This window comes from Saimiri boliviensis, chromosome 11 (genome assembly GCF_048565385.1).
Source record: "Saimiri boliviensis isolate mSaiBol1 chromosome 11, mSaiBol1.pri, whole genome shotgun sequence".
In the NCBI taxonomy this organism is placed as follows: domain Eukaryota; kingdom Metazoa; phylum Chordata; class Mammalia; order Primates; family Cebidae; genus Saimiri; species Saimiri boliviensis.
In genome coordinates, this window is record NC_133459.1 from 35,908,948 (window position 1) to 35,935,038 (window position 26,091).

Consider the following 26,091-nt stretch of genomic DNA (forward strand, 5'->3'; position numbering starts at 1 on the left):
GGCTCCCCAGTTTGGTCCATAGCATCTCTCCGGCCATGTCTGGGACCCACCCTAACTGCCTTCCAATATCTTGCCTCTTGCACCGCAGACCACACTCTAGGCCCACCAAAAACATTGGCAATTACCATCCCTCCTTCCCTGGCAGTACCCACATCCAGGCTGAAATGCTCCAACTCATTTGAGCTGCTCTCTCGAAGCCAAATGCAAGAAAGACTTTCTTGATTAACTAGCTGGCCTGATTAGCATTTATTAGGGATTCCCCCCAGCTCTCTTGGTCTCCCCCTCCACATACCTACTAACCCCTGAGAGATCTCTGCCAAGCTCTGGAGCTCCTTGGAACGCCATTTGAGAATTGTTGTCTTGATCTAATGTTGCCACTCTACCCCTAGGGAAACTAAGTCCTCCAGTCAGTCTCAGCCTTAGCACAGCCTCGACTCCATGGTCAATCCTTGCTCGAAGTTCACACATGACAAGAACAGAGGATCAACTAGGGAGGCCTCCACCTTCATGCAGGGCTGCCCACCTTCTTTCTGCTTCTGCCTCCCCAAATCCAAAAGCTAGATTCCCTCATGGCCCTGCGTGTAGACGAGCTACCATACAGGTCAATTCTGCAGTGAGATTCGGATTCAGCCTTAGCATATCAGCTGGGGGCCTCAACAATGAATCACCATGCTGGTTGATCCCCGCTTCCCCCCAGACCAGCTCTGTTTCCTTTTCTAATCTGCTCCATGACTCAGGAATTTGACCCCACTGCTGGGTTCAGCCAATGGAAGTCACTGGCATGGCAGAAGGAGAGGTTGGGTCATTTCTTCTCCACCCGCTTCTTGCTTTGGCACCATGTTTCTGGCAGTAACTACAGCCCTCTGTGGCTAACAGCTCTCCCCAGAGCTCCTCTCTGGCTCCAGCCCTCGTTGGGCGCTGTTTCTCTTTAATCCTCAGAGTAGAATAACTCTCTGCTGCTGTGACTCTCTGGGCGATCATCTGTTGGTTCTCTTTATTCTGCCTACATCTCTATAAGCAGACCCACCATTTACCTTTCTTCATTTGCCATCTTGGTGGGTATTCTGTTTCTTGCCAGGCATTGAATGATACAATCACTTTCCTCAGACTCAAGGTTCAAAGGCCTAGCCATGGCGGCTGATCTTAAGCTGTCTGTCTAAGCCTCATGCTGCACCCCCAGAGGTAATATTGTCTCAAAGACCTTGGGCCCAGGTCTCTTTGACATATAGGCTCCGCTGCCCTGTCTCTGGCAGCCCTGTTACTTCCAAGCCCTGGCCTTGTCCTGGTGAGAGGCTTTGCCTGGTCCTCAGCCTGCGCTCTGGCCTCTTCTCATGTTGTCAAGGCCAGAGCCAGCCTCATGTCCCTGTGACCTGGCCTCCACGCCGGCCTTGGCTCAGACAGACTCCCTCTTGTGAACTTGCCATACCCTTTGATGGCCCTACCCATGGACTCTTCAACCAGTGCCCAAGGGCATTTCTAAGAGGGTATTCCCTCTGGCTGTCTTAGCTGTCTGCCCTTCCCAAGGATTCTGGGCCTTGCTCAGTGACCAGAGGTGCACCTGCCTGAGGTCTTTCTGATCTCTTCAGCACACTCTGGCGCAGGGTGCTGGCTAGGCTTCCCTCAGCCTGAGTCACTCCCTGACATACTCACTCAGCTGAGAGTCTCTGAGCATCTCCTGTGTACCAGGCCTGGCCTTACGTGGCACACAGGGTTCCTGAGTCCATCATACCAGGCCCCCTGCCCTCAGGAAGCTCATGGTCAAGAGACGAAAGGTCTAAAGCACATCATTACCTTGGAGAATGACTAGCACCCTAAGGTCCAATGGGAGCAGGCTGGTGAGTGCTAAAACTCATCCGGAAAGTTTACAGAAAGCTTCCTTGGGGAGGTGACATCTCTGCTGAGGCTCAAAGATCTAGTAGAGTGGACACAGTGGTAAGTGGCAGATGAAAGGCTCCAGAAGTGGCTAACAAGAGGAGACTGGTGACATCTCAGCTCTTGAGGGCAGGGTAGGCAATCTGATCAAGGTGGCTCTCAGGTCATTCACGTGGGTGGAGGTGCCAGCCTCTGAGAGCAGGAACACGGAAGGAGGAGTGGGTGTGGGGAGCAGCTAGGGGTGGAGGCGCCAATGGTGAACTCAGTTCTGAGGTGCCTTGGGAATGTCCGATTGGGGATACCCAGTACCTGGAGGGACTTGGAACACAAGGAGAGAGCTGGGAGTCAAAACCTCCAAGTGAAAGCCAAGTTGGGGAATAAAATATGCTGCTGAGAGAGGAAGGAAGGCCGAGCATAGAGCTGACAGACACCAACATTTAAGAAAGAATGTTCTGGAAAGAATGGGAAGGGGTAGTAAGGGAAGTGAGAGGAAAACCAGGAGAGGTTGCCGTATGGAAACCAAGGGAAGAAGGGTCTCAGGAGGGGGTGATCAGCATGGAAGGGTGACTGGCACAGAAGGCTTGTGCAACATGGAATCACAATGGGCTCTGCAGGACGGATTTGGATCCTGGCTCCTCCACTTGTCCTATAGATAACCTTGGATGGCAGTTCAAGTGGGAGCCTCAGTTCCCACTGTGTAAAAGCAAGCAACGATGGTGCCTACCTTTTAGCGTGGTTCCATTCACGTGACCGTGTTGTGGAGCACCTAGCCCAGTGTGTGCCACACTTGACATGTTCAACAGACAGTAGCTATGCCTCTGAGAATTAATTCACTCAGAGGACTGAGGTGCATGCATGAAACGATCCTTCCTACGGAATATGCTGAACTAAGATGAGGTCTAGTCTCCAAGAGAAGATTACATCAATCACTGAATCTACGGGAACGAGTGCCAAGTGGCATAAAAAGGAGCCAGAGAGAGGCTGCAAGCATCCTTGGGAGGCAAAATCCCTGCTTTTGTCACCATGGTTTGTGCTTGGAAAGCTGCAGGCACAGAAGCTTGCCGTGGAGAAGAGACCTGTGGGCCAAGCCTGGAAGAACATCCAGGAGGAAGGAACAACCCAAGCAAAGACCCAGAGGGAGGAACCTGTACCTTCATAGGAGACTCTCAGGGCTCCCCGCTGCCCTCTGGTGCCAAGCTCAAGGGTAAATGGCTCCGTGTCTGGGCGACAAATTCACAACAGACGCAGCTCCCAGCCCTGTACTCCGCATCACCAACACGGGGACGTGATCATTAGGTGATTATATTTTTAAGGCCCAAATTGTTTTATTTGTTTCCCTGCCAGCTTTCATGAGGCCATCAGTCATTCCCCACACAGATAACATTTCTTATGTACATTGACAGAATAAATTACATGGTTCTCATCCGGCAAATCAACATTACAGGGGAACATTATCTTTTGCAAAACGCTGCCTGGGCACATCATAAATCCTAACCAGGTTTATTACATCTGTCTTGTCATAGATTCATTTTATTGAGAAGTGGGGCTTTTTTTTTTCCAGATTAATAATCACATTAATAGATGAGATTCTTTTTAGAGGATTCTTTTCTTGGAGAAACCAAAGGAAGAATTTCACAGCTGCAGAGCATGGCCACACTAGTGCCTGTAAGACTGTCCTTGTCTGGGCGGGCGCGGTGGCTCACGCCTATAATCCCAGCACTTTGGGAGACCAAGGCAGGTGGATCACGAGGTCAAGAGACCGAGACCATCCTGGTCAACAAGGTGAAACCCCGCCTCTACTAAAAATAGAAAATTAGCTGGGCATGGTGGTTCACGCCTGTAATCCCAGCTACTCGGGAGGCTGAGGCAAGAGAATTGCTTGAACCCAGGAGGCAGAGGTTGCGGTGAGCCAAGATCATGCCATTGCACTCCAGTCTGGATAACAACAGCGAAATTCCGTCTCAAAAAAAAAAAAAAAAAAGACTGTCCTTGTCATGCTGACAGTATCCTCCAGAACTGGGAACTGGGAACCCCTGACTCACTGGAGACTTTGGGCCAGCTCATAATCCCTTCTTTGCCTCTTATTTCAGAGCCTTTTCCCAAGAATATATCCAGAAGCTTCCAAGATGAATTGTGATATATCAAAAATGTATTGTGATATATCAAAGATGTATTGTGATATTAAACCAATCAAATGAATATTTAATGAGTAACTCGCACATGTGCAACTGACAGACCAATGGAGGAAAAAACATGAAACCCACTTGGAACAAGAAGAGAATAATTCAAGACAGAATTCTCCGAGTTGGGCTCCCTTCCTGTCTGCCTACTCAAACACCCAAGGTAGGTGACCTGCTAGCTCTGAGATTCTTTCTCCTCTTTTTGTTAAGTGAGATTGGTCTAGATTAGGGGCTGGAAAACTATGGTCCATGAGCCAAAACAAGCCCATCACCTGTTTTAGTAAACGAGGCTTTACTGGAACATAGCCTCTCCCATTTGTATATTGTCTATGGCTGATTTTGCACAAAGGCAGAGCTGAGTAGCTGCAACAGAGATCTTCTAGCCTATACGGCCTGAAATATTTATTCTCTGGCACGCTACAGAAGAAGTTTGCTGGCCTCTGGTCTAAATAAACTCCAGGTGGACAATTTGCAGCCAAGTTGTGGGATCTGTGCGGAAGTGCTCATAACATTGATTCGAGTCCATTGTGCTAAATGCTTTTCTTGCATTATCTTATTTAATTCTGATTCTATTCTACAGATGAGAAAACTGAGGCTTCAAGTGATCCAGGGACTCTTCTAAAATCACCAAGAGGCAGAGGCAGGCGGTGTCAAGCTAGGAACTCAGGCCTGTCCGGTGCCAAAATCTTTCTTATCTTTCCAGGAAATGGCCTGGGTACGATGGAGAGGTTAACTAGCGGGGTGGGGAGACATGTGGAAACTTCTCAGGGGACCTCAAATTTGGCACTTACATGTAGAAGGGTAGAGAGAAAAGGAGAGGAACTCCCAGCAGTCAGAGCCCAGGAGAAGAGGAGGGGACTGCTATGCATTACAGGGCTGGGCCCTGGTGTATCGGTGAGAGAATGACTCCCACCTACAGCTGCCATAATGGGCGTGGCCTCATTTAAGCCTTACAGATGAACTCCAAGGCGGGTACCTCTACAGTCTCCACTCAACAGATGGAAGAAAGCCCAGAGAAGTAAGCGCCAGCCCAAAGTCACACAGCAGGTGAGTAGTATTTCCTCTTCACTCATGTGGTTTTGGCAAGTTCTTTGCACAATGTCAGACAGTCTCACCTGGAGTAAGAGAGAGAGCTGGTGGGACACTTTAGGGATTTTAAAAAAGGTGAGATCACTTCAGCCATGGGGCTTTTAAATGGGGGTAAAATCGTTAAATAGTAGTACTTTCCCCAATACATATTATCAGGAATGATGGGAAAACAAAGCAAAGGTAAAGTGAAGAAATGTAATGCATCTGGTTCAGAGCTGAGCACAGAGCCTCTCACAGAGTGGGTTCTGGGAGATGTGTTGTTCCCTCTTTTTTTTTTTTTTTTTTTTTTTTTTTGAAACAGGGTCTTGCTCTGTTGCCCAGGCTGGAGTACAATGGCACAATCTCAGCTCACTGCAACCTCCACCTCTCTGGTTCAAGAGATTCTCCTGCCTCAACCTCCCAAGTAGCTGGGATTACATGCGCCCACCACCATGCCCGGCTAATATTTGTATTTTTAGTAGAGATGGGGTTTCACCATGTTGGCCAGACTCCTAGCTTTTTAAGGACCATCACCAAAGCCCAACCAACCTGCCTCATGACACCAAGACTGAGACTGCATCTGTTAGGCTCTGATGTCTGACAAAGGCAAGAAACTCAGCTTCACAATCTACTAACAATGTAACCGAGGATTGCTCCATCATCTTGCACCTCAGTTTGCTCACCTGAAAAATGGGTGATAATAAAACTGATTTCATAGAGTTGTTTTAGGGGCACTGAATGAGGGAAAGCACACGAAGATGGCTGGCATAGGGCCTGGCCCACGTGAGCTTGGTGAATGTTAGTGAATTTGAGGATGGTGACGACAATCCCCAAGAAGCTGCCTGGGAAGGAGGTGCCCCCAGTCCCTGGCCTCTCAGCAGGGAGTGGGTTGCTGATGAGTCAGGCCTGAGCATGTTAATGTGCAAAGTCTCTCTCCCTGTTTTTTTTTTTTTTCTTTTTAGCAGAAAAAATCTCTCCTAGCACCTCTCATTATCCACTTCATCAGTCTGAAACCATCGGCTAATTGCACTCCCCAGCAGCCCCTCCCTCCCTGCCTCTTCAACAAGCTCAATAGGACCCAGCTGCCTCCCTCTTTGGGCTCCCCTGGGGAGGTATAAACATAATGTAGCAGGCAATGCCCTGACTGCCTTCTCTGGGCTCCCCTATTGATCCCCTGCTCCTCTCCTACCTCCCCACCCCCGAGGAGAATGGCCACAGGACAGCCAAGGGCAGCAGTGGGGGGAAAGGGAAGGGGAGCTACAAGAAGATTTCATGGTTTACTCTTATACTTAGGTCTGCAAGATTCTAACTCCTGACTGGCTGTGATCCTTGAGAAAGGGAAACACAGGAGGTGAGTTTGACATTCATCCCAGCTTCCTGCCAGTGGGCCCTTTCCAAACCTGGAACACAGATTTGGAAAGAGAGAAAAGAGGTCTCAGTGCTAGAAGGAATCAGAGGAGAGTGTAAGACAGCTGGAATTTGTGGCGCAGGTTGCAGGACAGTTGGAAGACGCACAGAGAAGGAGCACCAGGAATGTATCTAGTATTTGCCGTGATACTAAGCCGTACATGGACAAGGTGAGACTGTACTACCTGGCAGAGAACAGCTCCTGGCCTGCAGCGAACCATACTACTTTATCGAGGCCACATAGTGCTGGGAGATAGTGAAGTTATGACAGCCAGAGTGGAGATCTTGCTGAATACTCTAGGCATTCAGCAGACTCCAAGAAGCCTCTGCATTCAGGACCACTCTATGGTCACCCTAAGAAAGCCTAAAATTTATCCATGACAGAGCCAAGCTGACTCACCAGCAAATTAACTGCCTACCGCAACAAAAACACTATACTCTTTAAAAGAGGACAATAAAAAATTTGTATCTCCATAACACAGCATTCACATTGTCCAGCATATAATTTTTTAAATACCAAAAATGCAAAATAGGGAAATATAACCTATAACCAGAAGAAAAATTTACCTAGAGGTGATATGGGTGTTAGAATTAGCAGTAAAAAACTTTAAAACGTCTGTTATAAATATGTTTAAGTATTTAAAGGAAAATATGTATGAAAGGAGTGAACCATGGGGGACCTCAACGGAGAAATGTAAACTATGAAATGAATCAAATAAAAATCACAGAACTGAAAAATGCAATACCTGGAATGAAAAATTAACTAGATGAGCTTAACAATAGACTGGAAACTAAGAGCGGTGAATTTGAAAACAACCTGTGAAACCATGAAAACTAAAGTACACAGAGAAAAAGGAACAGAATATCAGTGACCTGTGGGACAATACCAAGGATTATAGCATAAATGAAATTAGAGCTCAAACAAAAAAAGGAGAGAGAACAGGGCAGAAAACATTTTGAAAGAAATAATGACAGTCAAGAGAATGAAAAGAAAAGCCACGGACTGGAAAAAATATTCACAAAAGACGTATTTGATACAGGACTGTTCAAAATATGCGAAGAATTATTGAAACTCAATTCAGAAAATAAGCAACTCAATTTAAAGTGAGAAAAATATCTGAATAGATATTATTATTATTAATTTTTTTTTTGAGACGGAGTTTCACTCTTTTTACCCAGGCTGGAGTACAATGGCGCGATCTCGGCTCACCGCAACCTCCGCCTCCTGGGTTCAGGCAATTCTCCTGCCTCAGCCTCCTGAGTAGCTGGGATTACAGGCACATGCCACCATGCCCAGCTAATTTTTTTAAAAATATTTTTAGTAGGGACGGGGTTTCACCATGTTGACCAGGATGGTCTTGATCTCTTGACCTCATGATCCACCCACCTTGGCCTCCCAAAAGGCTGGGATTACAGGCTTGAGCCACCGCACCTGGCCCTGAATAGATACTTAATACAGATGGCAAATAACCATATGAAAGATGGGCTTTCATAAATGACATACAGATGACAAATAAGCATATGAAAAATGCTCAATACCATACATCATTAGGGGATTATGAATGAAAACAATGAGATATCACTACTAGATATCTATTAGAATGGCCAAAATTTAAAACACTGACAACACCAAATGCAAACAACAGGAATGCCTCATCCATTATTGGTGGGTATGCAGATGGTACAGTCACTTTGGATGACAGTTTGGCAGTTTCTTTTGTTTTTTAATAAAACTAAATATACCCTGACTATGCAATCCAGCAGTCACTCCCCTCAGGATTTACCCAAATGAGTTGAAGATTTATTTCCACTCAAAAACCTGCACAGGAATGTTTACAGCAATTTCATTTATAGTTGCCAAAACTTGGACGCAAATGAGATGTCCTTTAATAAATGAATAAGTAAACACACTGTGGCACCATCCATACAATAGGATATTATTTATCCCTAAAAGGAAATAAGCTATTAAGCCCTGAGAAGACATGGGCAAACCTTAAAGGCATATTGCTAAGTAAAAGAAAACAAACTGAAAATTGTATATGATTTCAACTATATGACATTCCAGAAAAGATTAAATATGAAGACAGTAAAAAGATCAGTGGTTGCCAGGAATTCAAGGGAGAAAGAAACAGGAATGAATATGGAGCACAGAAGATGTTCTGAGCAGGAAAATTATTTCATATGATGCTGGAATGATGGACACATGTCACTACATAGTTGTCAAAACCTATAGAATGTGTAACACCAAGAGTGAACTCTATTGTACACTATGGACTTTGGTTGATAATAATGTGTTGATGTTGGTTCAGTGGTTGTAATAAATGAACCACACTGATGTGGGATGTTGATGGTGGGGAGGCTATATGTGTGAGAGGTGAAGGGGTGTATGGGAAGTGTGTGCTTTCCATTCAATTTCACTGTGAACCTATATCTTCTCTAAAAAGCAAAGTCTACCAATTTTTTTAAAGACTTAAAATGTTTCAAATGTGATGATAATGTCAACCCACAAATCCAGAAGCTTAGCAAATCCCAGCAATATAAACACACACACACACACACAAACACACACACACCCGCCTCTGCCTTTACCACCATCACCAAAACAATAATAACATTTCTGAAAAACAAAGTAAAAGAGAAAATCCCAAAACAGACCAAAAAAAGATGCATGTAGGTAGGGGAATGAAAAAGGTAAGAAAGATCATTGATTTACCATTAAATACAATGCAAGTCAGAAGGCAATGGAGATCTTAAAGTGCTAAAAGAAAAATAGCCCATCACTCTAAGTCTGTATTCAGAAATCATTCAAAAATGAAGATGAAATAGACAAATTCTGAAATAAATAAAAGCTGAGAGAATTCATCACCAAGCTAAAGAAGAATGGTACCAGATGGAAGCTAAGATCCTCATCAAGGAACAAAGAACACCAAAAATGGTAATATACATGAGTAAATGTAAAATACTTTTTCCTTAATTTTTAACTTATTTAAAAGAAAAATGACTGTTTAGAGCAAAAATAATAGCATTGCATTGTGGGAGTTAATATATGTAAAAATAAAATAAATGTCAAAAATAGAGCAAAGGAGGGAGGAAATGGAAGTATATTGTTGTAAGAGTCTCACATTGTATGTGAAGTGGAATAATATTAATTCAAGATAGACTTCGTTAATTTAAGAATGCATATTGCAATTCCTAGAGTAACCATCTAAAACAGATGTAGATAAAAAGCTAGTAGATGAGATAAAAAATAGAATGTTAGAAATTCCCATGATTTAAAGAGGTCAGAAAAGAAGAAAAGAAAAAATAGATATCAAATAGCAAAATGGTGCATTTCGACCCAACCAAATCAATAATTACGTTAAATGTTAAGTGAACTAAACACTCCAATTAAAAGGCAAAAATTGATGATTTAAAGGAATAATACTCAGCTGTATCCTGTTTATAAGATACCCACTTTAGATGTAAAAGTACAGAGAGGTTAAAAATAAAAGGATGAAAAGAAGATATGTTGTGAAAGACACAGTAGATTCAACACAAGAACTATTACTAGAGGTAAGAAGGGGCATTTCACATGAGAAAGGAGTCAATTAACCAAGAAGACAGAACAATCCTAAATGCATGTGTATCTAATAACAGAGTTTCAAAACGATGACGAAAAACAGACAGAACAAGACCTGTGTGCTTCACGTCATGTAATTTCTATCTTGTGGATGCAAAGTTCCGGCATGGGGTTCTTCTTTTTACCTTGATCCACCATGATGGAGAACAGGAAGAGTTTTATCTTGATAAAAAATGAACTACACACATGTAGAAGTTTTTGGGTTTGTTTTTCACTGAGAACTTTTTTTTTTTTTTGGCCTTTTGAATAGAAATGGGAATTTATTTGGCAGGAAGGGTGATTCCATCATACTTCTGCTGGAACCAGAGCATTGCCTCATCTTTTCTGATTCTGTGTTTGGCCCCAATGCAGCCTGTCCTGTGATTCTTGTCTGCTTACCCAGCATCACATAGAAGTCCAGGCCATAAGGGAGTGTAAATTAGTTCAACCGTTGTGGAAGACAGTGTGGCGATTCCTCAAGGATGTAGAAATAGAAATACCATTTGACCCAGCAATCCCATTACTGGGTATATACCCAAAGGATTATAAATCGTTCTATTGTAAAGACACATGCACATGTATGTTCAATGGGGCACTGTTTACAATAGCAAAGACTTGGAACCAACCTAAATGCCCATCAATGAATAGACTGGATAAGTAAAATGTGGCACATATACATCATGAAATGCTATGCAGCCATAAAAAGGGATGAGTTCATGTCCTTTGCAGGGACACGGATGAAGCTGGAAACCATCATTCTCAGCAAATAAACACAAGCACAGAAAACCAAACACCGCATGTTCTCACTCATAAGTGGATGTTGAACAATGAGAACATATGGACACAGGGAGGGGAACATCACACACCGGGGCCTGTTGTGGGTTGGGAGAGCTAGAGGAGGGATAACAGGGGGTGGAGGATTGGGGAAGGACAACATTAGGAGAAATACGTAATGTAGATAACACGGGGGGAGGGGGATGGATGCAGTAAACCACCATGGCACGTGTATACCTATGTAACAATCCTGCATGATCTGCATGTATACCCCAGAGCTTAAAGTATAATTTAAAAAAAAAAAAAAAGAAGAAGCCCAGGCCATACATACCAAAGCTTGGGTCATATTCGATACTCAGATCAATGTGTTCCTGGATCCCAAACCAAAGTTTCCAGTCTCTGAGAAGTCGTTTTTTTCTTAACTCATACTCCCGCACATTTAGACCCTTCTCCAAGATTTCTTCTGCCTTGGCCACTCAAACTGTGCAGTGGAGAGCAATCTTTTCATTTCTCTGGATGCCAAAGGATCTGACAGTGTATCTCCCTTTGGAAAACACGGGGGTCTGCCCTGTGAGCTGCTCCAACACCCTGGCTGCTCAGGTCAGTCTGTCTCTACTCTTCCCAGAACAGATGTTGAGACAGAGCTGTGGATGCGAAGTTCCAGCAGGGAGTTCTCCTCTTCATCTTGATCCACCATGATGGAGAACAGGAAGAGCTTTATCTTGATAAAAAATAAAATATACGTCTGTAGAAGTTTTGTTTGTATGTTTGTTTGTTTGTTTTGTTTTGTTTCGTTTTTTGGGTTTTTTTAGACAGGCTATCTAGCTCAGGAATAAGTCTGGGGCTTAAGGTCAAGGCCTAATCAGCCACTGAATTGACAACAGTCTTAGAGAGTTGGGCCAGAGCTCTCAAATCTCTCCTGCCTGATACCACGGAGGAGCCAGCGGTTGGGTCAGGACAGAATCAATAGTTGCAGGTGAGAGATAAGCAAGGTAGGTGTCAGATAGTGCTCAACCCTCTCCATAGGCTGGTAGACAACACATGGGAGGGAGCAAGTCATAGACGATCCAATTTCCTGTTTCGGCACCATTACTTTCTTCATAATATTTAACTACGATTTGTAATCATCGCATCTATCTGTGTGTTCATGATTTAGTGTCTGTCTCACCCTGGGTCTATAAATCCCATGAGAACAGGAAGCATGTCTGTCTTTTTCATCATCTTATCCTAAGCCTTGGATACAGTCGCTGACATGTCGGAGCACCCTTGATAATTGGTCATTGGATAAAGGAGTGAATAAATGAGTGAATGAGGGAAGAATAGAAGGGAATGGAAAAAAGGAGAGAGCGATCCATTTTCTATTTTCCCTAGAAAAGCTAAGGCAATGTCATAAAGAGCATGAGATCAAAAATACAAACCCTCAGGCCTCTTTTACCATCCCAAAGTTTTCTAATAACTCCTGCAACTCCTTGCTGGGCTGCCCTAGCCCTGTTTCTGCCCTGCCATCAGAGCTCCTGACCTGTCTGTCAGGCTCAGTAGCTGGGCAGCAGGACCCCTGAGGACCATGAGATCTTGGTCGAAATCCTCTTCTGTTTCCTGCAAGGACATCCCCCTCTCTCTGGACTTCAGTGTGTCCTGCACTAAATCAGCCTTTTGTCTGCCAGAGCACAATCTCAGCTCCCTGAGAAAGGAATGCACAGTCATTGATCAAAGACTCTTCATTTGCTGCCCCCCCAACCCCATCGCCGCAATGAGCCATTTTCCAGACAATAGCCATCATCACTGCCTTTGTGCAGGCCTAGGCATCCTGAAATTGAGCCTCCAATTTCCTTGTAGACATGCACGGGAAATAGAAAATCTATGCCATTCCCTGGAAGCAGATTGGCAGTTGATTCCAAAGCACGCTGGGTGCCTACTCCGCAGGGTGCAGAGGGGACAGATGACCTGACCAGCCGGGGAGAGGTCTAGCTCCCATGGCCAGTCCTCCAGGGTAGAATTAGCATCTCCCTGGAGGCTGAGGCGCCCTTAACTACTCTATTTGTATCATCCACCCGCTCACTGCTGTGCAGGGCAGAGCTCTATCTGCTGGCGTCACCCCAGGAAAACCCTGCAACCCTGAGTCCCAGAGTCCTGTTTGCAGGAGGGTCCTTTTGCTTCCTGGATCTTTATTCAGGGGACTAGAACTCTGAGAAAGGAATGCCCCATCTAGGAAGAAGCCCTTGAAGTTACCAAGTTATGCTGAGGTAGGAGGCGCCCTTTAGTCCATTTCCCAAAGGACAGCCTGTAGACGCTTCCAACTCATGCATCTGAAAATGCCATTTCTCCTGCTTAAACCTCTGACCGTGGGTAGAGGGGCTCCACAGCTGTGTTGAACATGATCTTAAATATTTTGAGACGGTCAGGGAAATTTGATTAGGACTGGGTATTAGATAATAGAAAGGATTTATTGTTAATTTTGTTGGGTGTGATAATATCACTACTGTTGCATAAGAAAACATCCACATTTTTTAGAGATATATGCTGCAAGAGTGGCAGGACACGCTATCTGGAATTTGTTTTCAAACACTTTCGTACAGAAAAGAAAAAAAAAAAAAGGAAAGAAAACTATCACAAAGCCGAATCCAGGCTCAACAAGATGAGATGCTCAGATTGATAATGTCTGCCACAGGCAGGGAAGAGGCAGCTGGGGTTGGGGTGAAGGGAGTGACGGGACACCAGTCATGCCTTGGCCATCCTGGCTGGTCCCTCATCTGCCGGACAAATGTTTACTTTGCCCTTCAGGCCTACTTCAAAGAATACCTTAGTTATTAATTAACTAGGAGTTGTTGGATTCTTAATTCAGTCTTGTTTATTTATTCTGCTGCTGCTCTAGGGCAAACCAAAAAATAAGAACTATCAGGGCCTTGGTCTAACAACTGCTGCTATGAATTGACTTTATAGGAAAGTACTGACTTTCTGGCTGGGTGTGGTGGCTCACGCCTGTAATCCCAGCACTTTGGGAGGCCAAGGTACACAGATCCATTGATATCAGAAGTCCAAGACTAGCCTAGCCAACATGGCAAAACCTCGTCTTTACTAAAAATACAAAAATTAGCTGGGCATGGTGGTGTGTGCCTATAATCCCAGGTACTGGGGAGGCTGAGTCAGGAGGATCACTTTGAACCTGGGAGGCGGAGGTTGCAGTGAGCTGAGATCGTGCCACTGCCTTCCAGCCTGGTGACAGAGCAATACTCTGTCAAAAAAAAAAAAAAAAAAAAATACTGATTTTCTATTTTAGACTCAAATAAGCAATTTTGCCTTTCCTTATTTGCAAGTAGGAAGGGATATTAATAGCTACCACTTACTGGATTTCTAACATGTGCCAGGCACCGTGCCAAGTGCTGTGCATGTATCATCTCATTGATCGTCACCACAATCCCACAAGCTAGGGCTGTACTACCACCATATTTCAGATCCCAATTGGAATCACTTGTACAAGGCCACACAGAGGGTAAGCACTTGAGTTAGGATCTGATGAAGCTCTGTAACACCAAAGGCACTGCTCAAGCATTATACTCTCTCACCTCTCACCAAATACCTGGACAAAGGACTGATCAACTTGGGGGCCACAGGGAAGAGCTGGGAGTTTGTAGCCTGGAAAGCCAGAGAGAAAAAAAAGAGAGAGACCAAATTCCAAAGGACAGCTGCAGAGAGCTGGTAACCTCAGAGAAACTCTCTGCTCTAACCAAGAGAGGGAAAGAGAAAGCACCATCTGCAAGGGGCTCCCAGCACGCGGAGAGGAACCGCTTCCTGGACAGCTCAGAGCAGCTGCTCAGAAGCCACCAGGAAAGGGCTCCCGGCTGTGAGGGCTCCAGGTGGCTGGGACCACTTCCCTGAAAATTTAGCCCACTTTGGGGCCAGCACTCTGTCAGCTAGTGAAGTTCTGAAAACTCGGGGGGAATCAATAAGTAAAACTGGGAACACAAATTTGAAGCTCCATGAATATAATTCTAATTGGGCATAATCCTTTGTTTAGGAATTTTCTTGTTTTATGGTAATAATTTGAGTCAAAATTTTTGTCTGAGTTTGGTTATTTCTGTAGGATTTAAATTTTCATCAATAACTAAATATTTTACCTAGTGTTCTGGGATGGGGTGTGCTGTCAACACAGAATGCAAAGTTCCAACATAGGCATTGAATGTGTGGCTCCTGAAAAGAATCTAATATTCCAACTGAAGCAAAATTTATTTAGAAATAAGGAAGGGTTGCTGGTCTACAATTCTCTGTTTTCTGTTTCTGTATTTTTTTTTTCTTAAAAAAGGATTCCAAGATTTCCCCCAGGAATGTATGAGAATTGCTTGTAGTAATTTAGGATGGAGGTTAGAAATAAGAAAGAATTGCTAGTCTATAATTCCCTGTGTTTCCTGTTTCTGTATTTTTTTCCTTAAAAAAGGACTCCAAGATTTCCCTAGGAATTCATGAAAATCGTTTGTACTAATTTAAGATGGAAGTTAGTGAATGTAATATGAATGAGGAATTGGAAGCTCTGACAGGTGTGAGATTTCAGCTGAAATATTAGGAATGAGGCATGAGCTCATGGGAATTGCCCAGTTTGAACTGTCTGAGTGAACGTGTCCAGTTGCAGTGTGGATTTCAGTGTAGTTAGCTGGCATTTGTTTTGGCTGTGATCTTTGAGATCCTTCATTCACTGTTTCTCTGATAAGGGCTTGGAGAAGCCAAAACTACAGTAATAAATGGCTAAGACCATAGAGTTAGCACCAGAACTTTACTCAGTGTCTAAAAAAGCTCTCCAGGACCCCAAGTTCTACAGCCTTCCAAAATCAACCTTCTCCTTAGAAGCTAGTGATAATCCAAGTCCCCAAATGGCTTATCTGAAAGAAAGCCTGGCTCTTTATCAGGTTTCCCTCAAGGAATGCTTCCGTGTCTCACAAAGCAGCCCTGATCATCACTTGAACGTCAAGCAGCTGCCTGGCTTTCGGGCAACCTGTTCCTTCATCCCTGTGTTGCATTTCTCTGGATTATTTCTGCTCTCTTAAAAGTCCAATCCTAAATTCCCCCAGAGAACAGTAAAAACCAGATTGTAACATTTAACACAATTTTACTGAAGGTGCATGGGGAACAGAACAGGATTGCTGGGTGGAGTGCTGGTGTGCTCTCTCTCTCTCTCTCTCTCTCTCTCTCTCTCTCTCCTCTTCTCTCTCTCTCTCTCTCTCCTCTTCTCTCTCTCTCTCGCTCTCCTCTTCTCTCTCTCTCTTTTTCGGATCCAGCCTGACACTGTGCACACAGAATTGCTTTGTCTCTGTCTTCCCAACATGAGTGTAGATCCTTATCCCCATTCCAATCTTCAGTGGGGTCCAGCAAGAAAGAAAAAGATATTTCCAGTCTCCGTTTCCCATGAACTGCAAACAGCTCACTCAGCCCAAAGTGGAGACTCACTGTTAACATCATGGTGAAGAGGGGTTTCATTCTTCACTGCCCTGCAAATTCCACTTCAGAAAAGAATGTTTTCGACTTACAGCTGTGAAACCAAAGTCTCATCAAACTATGTCTTAAGATATAATTTGCCCACAAGTAAGATACAAACCTCCGCTTGGAGAAACAGGAAGTCATCAGTTTTGAAAACCGCCCCTTCTCCTGCCACTTCTATCCGTCACCACTGGGGTCCGCCTTTCTGCTCCAGTCCCGGCAGCTGAGAAGGACCTGCATTGTCTAAGCCACATTCTCTCTGTGGTCTGTTTTTTTTGTACCTATTTCCCCAAGGGGGACATCCTATATTTGCGCCCTGTGCCCCAGAGATGCTTTTGTACACAGTGATTCCCTGCGAGGTACAGGATGCCTGGAGGAATGGGCGGTTTGGGATCAGGTTAGGGAGGCAAACTAGAGGAAAGGCCTTTGGGGGGGCCGCTGGAGGCAGCATTTGTGGTCCAAGGAGAGGAGAGGAGCAGCAACATTAGCAGCGAGACTGTGGCAAGAGGAAAGACACTGAGTATTAGCTGACCTATGTGGAAAGAATATTAGCTGACCTCTTGAAAAGCTGACCTATGAGGAAAGAAGAAGAGCCAGGGCCAGCCTCTTGACAGCACCCCAAATCCCACAACTTTTGAACCTCATCTATCATTCCATTGTGTTTTGGTCAAGGGGGCCTTGGCTTTGGTGTTTCTGGGAAATGTTTGACTTTTCTCTCTTTAAAGTACTTCAGACTCCTTCCGCTGATGTGTCTTAAGCTATGCCTCTCAAACTGGAACACACTTTTCCTACTCGCCGGGGGAATGGAGCCGTGTGCTGGGGCATACGTGGAGCCACAGAAGGCCTCATATTCATGGCCTGTGGATTTAACTAACACAATGGCCTGGGGGCAGAGTGCATGCCATTTTGGAGTTTTTTATGCAGCTTTCCCACAAGGCAGAATCATCAGCCGTCTGCTTTTCCATTTCATCTAATTTCATGATTTCTTTCTCATGAAAGATTGGAGTTTACTTTTTTAAAAGTTTTCATCAAAGTAATTCATGAACACAGTTTTAAGATGTAATCATATAAAAAACTTCTCATGAAAAAGCATCATGTCCTGCCCTATCCCACCTATCCCCCCAGCCTGCCTTCCCCTGAGGTAATTATTTATCATTCTTTAGAACTTTTCTGCTCGTTAGCTCCATATTTCCAAATAATATGCTTAAACTGCTGTTTATTGATCCATGCATTTGACTTTCTCTATTTATTTTGAATTATGATGGATATGGGTTTGGCTCTTTCATTCTCCCAGTTTGCACTGCCTCTTACAAATTTCACTACTACTTTTAGTTAAATAATTTATGTTGTAAATAGACATTGACTGGTTGGTAGCCAGTAACATCCATTCTCTTTCCTATTGGAACTGTGCCTTGATTCCCATTTGGAATGGACACCCACCCATTTCCCTAGTCAGTGGACACTTTCTTGAAAAGCTGACCCCATCTCCAGCTACAAAGGTGGGTTCTGATTGGCTGAACCCCATCCCTCAAGCTATAGTGACTGGTTCAAGAAAAGGCAGGTACCTAACATCAACCAATGAGAAGTCTGCTGGAGGAAGGTGTGAGCATGCATTTCCTTGTTCTTCTGCAAAACTAGAGAAATATTCTTTCTCCGATGGACATGATTGAGGAAAATTAAAGTCAAGTGCTGGAAGCCACCTTGCAACCTGGGGGAAAGCCAGTCTTACTTTAAATAGATACGGCAGAAGGCCAAGAGGAGAAATTAAAAGATTTTAGACGGTCCCTGAATCAAACCTCATCTGTAGGCTAAACTGCCTTCTGTCAAGTATGTAACAGAAATCCTGTAACTTCCTTTATGGTTTAAGCCACTGTGAGTTTTTAGTTACTTGCAAAGACAAGGTTCCCCACCAACATAAAGGTTTATATCAGTATAATACACAACAAATTATTTGTGCTTTTACTGCAGAGTTAAGTAGTGTATGATTACAATTTCCTTCATGTGCAGGACTCTGGTGGGCTTAAAAAACTAATTATTATTTTACTTGCAAAATTTTCCACATACATATCCTTAATTCTTTCCACATACTTATCTCCAACCTCCTTCATGCTCCCCTGGTGGCCTCTGAGCTGTCAGACTGAACCTTCTCTTCACCTTTCTCCTGAGTTAAATCCACCTTTTCCTGGATCCCATGCTTTCTCCTTTTTTAGGTTACTCAGGATTTACTGGAACATTTTCTCAAAGCTTTCTATGAAAGAGTGCCAAATTGTCTATGAATGAATGAAGATGTCATAACTTGAACCTCACACTTGACTATTAACCTGGCAGGGTGTACAATTATAAGTTGAAAATTATGTTCTGTAAGACTTTTGATGCTATTACTCAATTGCTTTCTCATATCCAGTGTTGCTGCTGAGAAGTCTGGTGTTTTTCTAATTCTATTCTTTTGTGTGGCATCTTTTGCATTATTTTGCTCTTTGGGAGCTTTTAGGGGACCTAATTCTGGATTTTAAATCCTCTCTATGATATACATCAATGTGGCTCTTTTTCATTCTCATTGAGATGTGTCCACTATGGGCCTTTCAGTACATAGCCTGGTTGGTGTTCTTCATTTTTGAAAAAGAAAAGTTTTAGATTATTTCCTCTGTTTCTGTCCCCATGTTTCCAGTCTTCCTTCTTTCTTTCTTTCTTTCTTTCTTTCTTTCTTTCTTTCTTTCTTTCTTTCTTTCTTTCCTTCTTTCTTCATTAACTCCTCTCTGGAATCTTCTTATTCAGATGTGGAATTTCTAGGTTGTATTCTCTATGTCTCTCCTCATTATTCTTATATTTTTCAACTCTTTATCTTTTTTCTGCTTTATATCATATTTCCTTGACTTTGTCTTCCATCCATTTTTAAAGTTTGGCTATCATTTTTATTTCCACAAGCTCATTATACATCTCGCTCTTATTTTATAGATGTAATACTTTCTTATAGCCCTCTGAGAATATTTATTAGAATTGGCGTGGTAGTTATTTTGGAAGTTTTTTCTTTTCCCTATATTATCTCTGTGGGGTTTTTTGTCCCTAAATAGAGATGAGGTCCAGCTGTGTTGTCCAGGCTAGTTTCAAACACCTGAGCTCAAGTGATCCTCTTGCCTTGGCCTCCCAAAATGGTAGGATTACAGGCATGAGTCACCACACCTGGCCTGTCAATTGATTTTTGACAAAGGTGTCAAGAACACACAATAAGGACAGTCTTCAAAAAGCCAATATCCATGACGAACACTGATGTGAAAATCCTCAATAAAATACTGGCAAACCAAATCCAACAGCACATCAAAAAGCTTATCCATCATGATCAAGTCAGCCTCATCCCTGGGATGCAAGGCTGGATCCCTTCCTTACACCTTACACAAAAATTAACCAAGGATAGATTAAAGATTTAAACATAAGACCTAACACCACAAAAACCCTAGAAGAAAACCTAAGCAATACCATTCAGGACATAGGCATAGGAAAGGACTTCATGACTAAAATACCAAAAGCAATGGCAACAAAAGCCAAAATAGACAAATGGGATCTAATTAAACTTAAGAGTTTCTGCACAGCAAAAGAAAGTATCATTAGAGTTTTGTCCTTGTGAGTTCATGACTATTTTATTCATTTTTTAAATTATTTCATTAGTTGTTTTGAAATGAGAAGAAAAAAGATAAAGGTGTATGGTCAATCCATTATTTCAACTGGAGTTTTCTTAAACCTTTTTGATACGTAAACAAAAGAAATACTTTTGTGTTTCCTGGAGCTCAGTTGTATTAACAGTATAGTTAGAACTAAGATTAGAGCCAGTGATCAGAGAATGTGCTAAGATTGCAGAAGGCACGAATGACAGTGACATTGCTGCCCACATGGCTAGGCCAGGCCACCAGACTAAAAAAACGGTAGGGTGGAATTTCCACAGAGGTCACAGAAAAATGCAGACCTAGATTTTTGAAAGTAAACATATCAACATATCATCTTTTCTTTTAGAAGCAAAAAAAGTTTCTTGTACGAATTACTCAGTCCTAACAAAAACGCACTTCATTAAATATTTTATTTACAAAACGTGAAAAATAGGCTTATTTCAACTTCTGGCTACAATGGATTGCTGGCATCTTATGGTCTGGGTTTCATTATTCTTATATCACTTCATAATGCAATTATTTTTAAATTACATGTTCAAGTGGGACCATGGATCAGTAGTTAAACTAGGAAATCTGAAGTAAAATTTGAAATTAGTAGGAAAATGCCACCCACATATTGATGAAAACTCAGAACTCTAAGGTATCAAGGGTGTCGTATCTTTATTCTAGTCACCGAAGTTTCCCACAAAGATTTGAGAATGAGGATGCCAACGCAACGTAGCAGCAATTGGTGGATGGGCAGGATGGCTTTTTAAAGTTTATTTAAAATATGAGTTTTATTGTTGTGAACTACAATTGAGCCTAAACTAGCATCTCCATTTCAGAAAAACCTGGAGCAATAGCTTTGTGTAACTATTAATCTTGAAGGGATATTTTAAACCTAACATACAATCTATTAGGAGAGTTAAATTACAAAATAGTAACAATATGAAAAATGAATAGAGACAATACCAAAATATATATATATATAGTGTCAATACCAACAACCAAATTCAGCACTGAAGCTGGATTTCTCTCACATTACTGGTAAGAAGGCAAAATGGCACAGCCATTGTGAAAAATAGTTTGGCAGCTTCTTAAAACATTAAGCGTATACTTACCATTTATGCAGCAATCATATTCCTGGGCATTTGTCTCAGAGAAATACAGCCTGCAAAACTTTGAGCCAAATAAATCTCCTTTCTTTATAAATTACTCAGTCTCTGGTACTCCTTTATAGCAACATAAGTGGAGTAAGAAAATCCAACAATCTCACTTCTGGTGATACACCCAAAGGGAATGAAATCAGGATGTTGAAAAGGTATCTGCACTCCTGTGTTTATTGCAGTAATAACCAAGATATGGAAACAATTACAGTGCTCATCAATGAATGAATACATTTTTAAAATGTGGTTTTTGTCCATACAAAAACTTGTACCTAGTGTTCATAGCAAGTTTATTTGTAATAGCCAGAAACTGGACACAACCAAAAATGTCCTACAATCTATAAATGGTTAAACAAGCTGTGGTGTATCATGGAATACTACTTAGAAATTTTTTTAAAAAAACTGTCAATACATACAACAGCCTGGATGGATGTCAAAAGCATTATGCTGAGTGAAAGAAACAATCCTCAAAGGTCATGTACTGTATGATTCTATTTGTACAAAATTCTAAAAGTAACAAAATTATATAGGTGAAGAATATATTCATGGCTGCCAGGGGTTAGGGAAGGGAAGAGGTGTAGGCGGGAAGGTGGTTGTGACTATAAAAAGGTAGCACAAGTCATCTTTGAGTTGATGAAACAGGTCTGCATCATGATTACAGTTGTGGTTATATGAATCAATACATGTGATAAAATTGCCAAGGACTAAATACACATCTTTGGTTCTATGTAATAGATACATTGCCTGCATTAAAAAAGATAAATATCTCAAATAAACAACATAAACTTATACATCAGGGAACTAGAAAGAATAAATTAAGCCCAAAGTTAGCATAAGGAAGGAAATAAAGATTAGAGCAGAAATAAATCAAATCGAGAATAGAAACAAATCTTTAAACTGAAGAGTTGATTTATTGAAAAGATAGACAAAAACCTTAGCTAGACTAAATAATAAACAAAGACAGAAGGCCCAAATAAACTCAGAATGGAAAGAAGACACATTACAATGAATGCTTCAGAAATTTTTTAAAAAATCATAAGGGACTATTATGAACATGTATGCATCAACAAATTGGATAACCTAGAAGTAGATAAATTCCTAGAAATACACAAGCTGCCAACACCAAATCAAGAGGAAATAGGAAGCCTGAAAAGATTACTAACAAGTAAGGAGATTAAATAAGTAACCAAAAACTTGGCAACGAAGAAAAGCCCAAGACCAGATGGCTTCACTGCTGAATCCTACCAAACGTTATTCTGATCCCTCTTAAACTCTTCCAAAATAAATAAACAAATAGGTAAAGGAATAAGGAAGACTTCCATACTCATTTTATGAAACCAGTATTACACAATACCAAATCTAGACAGAGACACCACAAGGAAAGAAAACTACAGGCCAATATTCCCGATTGATTATTATAGATGCAAAAATCCTCAATAAAATACTAGCAAACCATATTCAATAGCACATTAAAAGGATGATAGCCCTTGACCGAGTGGGATTTATCCCAGGGATGCAAGGATGGTTCAACATATGCAAATCTATAAATGTGATACACCACATTAATGGAATAAACGACAAAACATATGACCATCTCAATAGATGCAGAAAGACATTTGATGAAATTCAACACTCATTTCTGATATAAAAGAACTCTCAGACAGGTGTAGTGGCTTGTAATCCCAGCACTTTAGGAGGCCAAGATGGAAGGATCACTTGAAACCAGCAGTTCAAGAGCAGCCTTAGAAATATAGAAAGACCCTGTCTCTATTAAAAAAAAAAAAAATTAAAGTTGGCCAGGCATGGTGGTGCATGCCTGTAGCCTTGGTGACTCAGGAGGTTAAGGCAGGAGGATCATCTGAGCCCAGCAGTTCAAGGCTGCAGTGAGTTATGACTGTGCCACTTGCACTCCAGCCTTGGTGACAAGGTGAGATTCTGTCTTAAAACAAACAAAAAAACGGTCAACAATATAATGAATGTACCTCAACATAATAAAGGCCAAATGTGACAAGCCCATAGCCAACATCATAATCAATGGGAGGAAACTGAAAGATTTTTTCTCTAATATCTAGTATAATGCAAGGGTGCCATCTCACCACTGCTATTCAATATAGTATTAGAAGTCCTAGCCAGAGCATTAGGAGAAGAAAAGTAAATACAAGTCATCTAAATCAGAAAGGAAAAAGTAAAATTGTTTCTGTTCACAAATGACATGATTAGCTATCGAGAAAATCCTAAAGACTCAATGAAAAAAACTGTTAGACCTAATAAATTCAATAAAGTTGCAGGATACAAATTCAAAATATGAAAATTGGTGGTGTTTCTACACACTAACAATAAACTACCTAAAGAGGAAATTAAGAAAACAATCTTATTTATAACAGCATCAAAAAGAATAAAATATTTAGGAATAAACTTAGGCAAGAAGTCATTATTCGAAAAAGATACACATGTTTATAGCAGCACAATTTACAATAGCAAAATCGTGGAACCAACCCAAATACCCATCAACCAATGAGTGGATAAAAAACTCTGGCATATATATATATATATATGAATACTACAGAGCCATAAAAAGGAATGAATTAACAGCATTAGCAATGACCTGGATGAGATTAGAGACTATTATTCTAAGTGAAGTAACTCAGGAATGAGAAACCAAACATCATATGTTCTCACTGGTACGTGGGAGCTAAGCTATGAGGGTTCAAAGGCATAAGGATAATACAATGGACTTTGGGGACTTAGGCGGAAGAGTGGGAGGGGATGAAGAATAAAATACAACAAATATGGAGCAGTATATACTGCTCCAGTGATGGGTGCACCAGGTTCCCACAAATCTACTAAAGAACTTACTTATGTAACCAAATACCACCTGTACCCCAATGACTTATGGAGAAATAATTTTAAAAAAAAAGAGGTGAAAGATTTGTACATTGAAAATTATAAAATGTTGATTAAGAAAGTTTTTAAGGCCGGGCGCGGTGGCTCAAGCCTGTAATCCCAGCACTTTGGGAGGCCGAGGCGGATGGATCACAAGGTCAACAGATCGAGACCACCCTGGTCAACATGGTGAAACCCCGTCTCTACTAAAAATACAAAAAATTAGCTGGGCATGGTGGCGCATGCCTGTAATCCCAGCTACTCAGGAGGCTGAGGCAGGAGAATTGCCTGAACCCAGGAGGCGGAGATTGAGGTGAGCCAAGATCGTGCCATTGCACTCCACTCCAGCCTGGGTAACAAGAGTGAAACTCCATCTCAAAAAAAAAAAAAAAAAAGTTTTTTTAAACACGCAGATAAATTTTAAAAACCCATGTTCAATTAGAAAGATTAATATTGTTAAATATCCATGCTACTCAAAGTGACCTACAGATCCAATGCATCCTTATGAAAATTGCAATGGCATTCTTCACAGAAATGGTAGAAAATCCTAAAATTCATATGGAACCACAAAAGACTCTAGTCAAAGCAATCTTTACAGCAAGAACAAAGCTGGAACACACTCCCTAATTTCAAAATATATTGCAATGATACAGTAATAAAAAGAGTATGGGCCGGATGTGGTGGTTCAAGCCTGTAATCCCGGCACTTTGGGAGGCCGAGGCGGGTGGATCACAAGGTCAAGAGATCGAGACCATCCTGGTCAACATGATGAAATCCCATCTCTACTAAAAATACAAAAAAAAAAAAAAAAAAATTAGCTGGGCATGGTGGCGTGTGCCTGTAATCCCAGCTACTCAGGAGGCTGAGGCAGGAGAATTGCCTGAACCCAGGAGGTGGAGGTTGCGGTGAGCCGAGATCGCGCGCCATTGCACTCCAGCCTGGGTAACAAAGAGCGAAACTCCGTCTCAAAAAAAAAAAAAAAAAAAAAAAAAAAAAGAGTATGGTACTGGAATATAAACAAACAGACCAATACAAAGTAGAATAGAAAGCCCAGAAATACGCCAGCACTTTGGGAGGCTAAGGTGGGCAGATCACAAGGTCAGGAGTTCAAGACCAGCCTGACTAACATGGTTAAACCACGTTTCTACTGAAAATACAAAATTAGCTGGGTGTGGTGGCGCGTACGTGTAATCCCAGCTACTCAGGAGGCTGATGCAGGAGAATCACTTGAATCCAGGAAGCAGTGGTTGCAGTGAGCAGAGATTACCCCATTGCACTCCAGCCTGGGAGGCAGAGTAAGACTCCATCTCAAAAAAGAAAAAGAAAAAGAAAAGAAAAGAAAGAAAGCCCAGAAATAAATCCATGCATTTACAGAGTGCCAATGACACACAATAAAGAAGTGTCTCAAATAAATGGAGTTGGGAAAACTGGATATCCACGTGCAGAAGAGTAAAATTAGACTTTTATCTCATACCATATACCAAAAATAAATCAATCAACTTGAAATGGATTAAAGACTTATATGTAAGACCTGAAACTATAAAACTACTGACAGAAAACATAGATAAAAAGCTTATTGACACTGGTCTGGACAATGATATTTTGGATTTGACTCCAAAAGCACAGGCAATAAAAGCAAAAATTGACAAGTGGGATTACATCAAACTAAATACATCTGCACAACAAAGGAAACAACAGAGAGAAGATACAACCTATGAAGGGACACAATAGTTGCAAACCATATATCTGATAAAGGATTATAAGGAACTCATACAACTCAAGAGCAAGAAAGCAAATAACCCAATTGAAAATGAGCAAAGGACCTAAACACATATTTCTCAAAAGAAGATATAAAAATGGTTAATAGATATATGAAAAGATGCTCAACATCACTAATTATCATGTAAATGCAAATCAAAACCACCATCAGATATCACTTCACTTTTAGAATGGCAATTATTAAAGACAAAAGATAGTCTTTGACAAGGATGTGAAGAAGTAATCCTTGCACACTCTTGGTAAGAATGTAAACTGGTACA

At 41.8% G+C, this 26,091-nt stretch overlaps 1 pseudogene; it reads right to left on the minus strand.

Moving 5' to 3' along the window:
• Positions 1–10,406: 10,406 nt before the first annotated feature.
• On the minus strand, positions 10,407–11,651 carry LOC101032562 (large ribosomal subunit protein uL5-like; annotated as a pseudogene).
• Between the last annotated feature and the right edge of the window lie 14,440 nt (positions 11,652–26,091).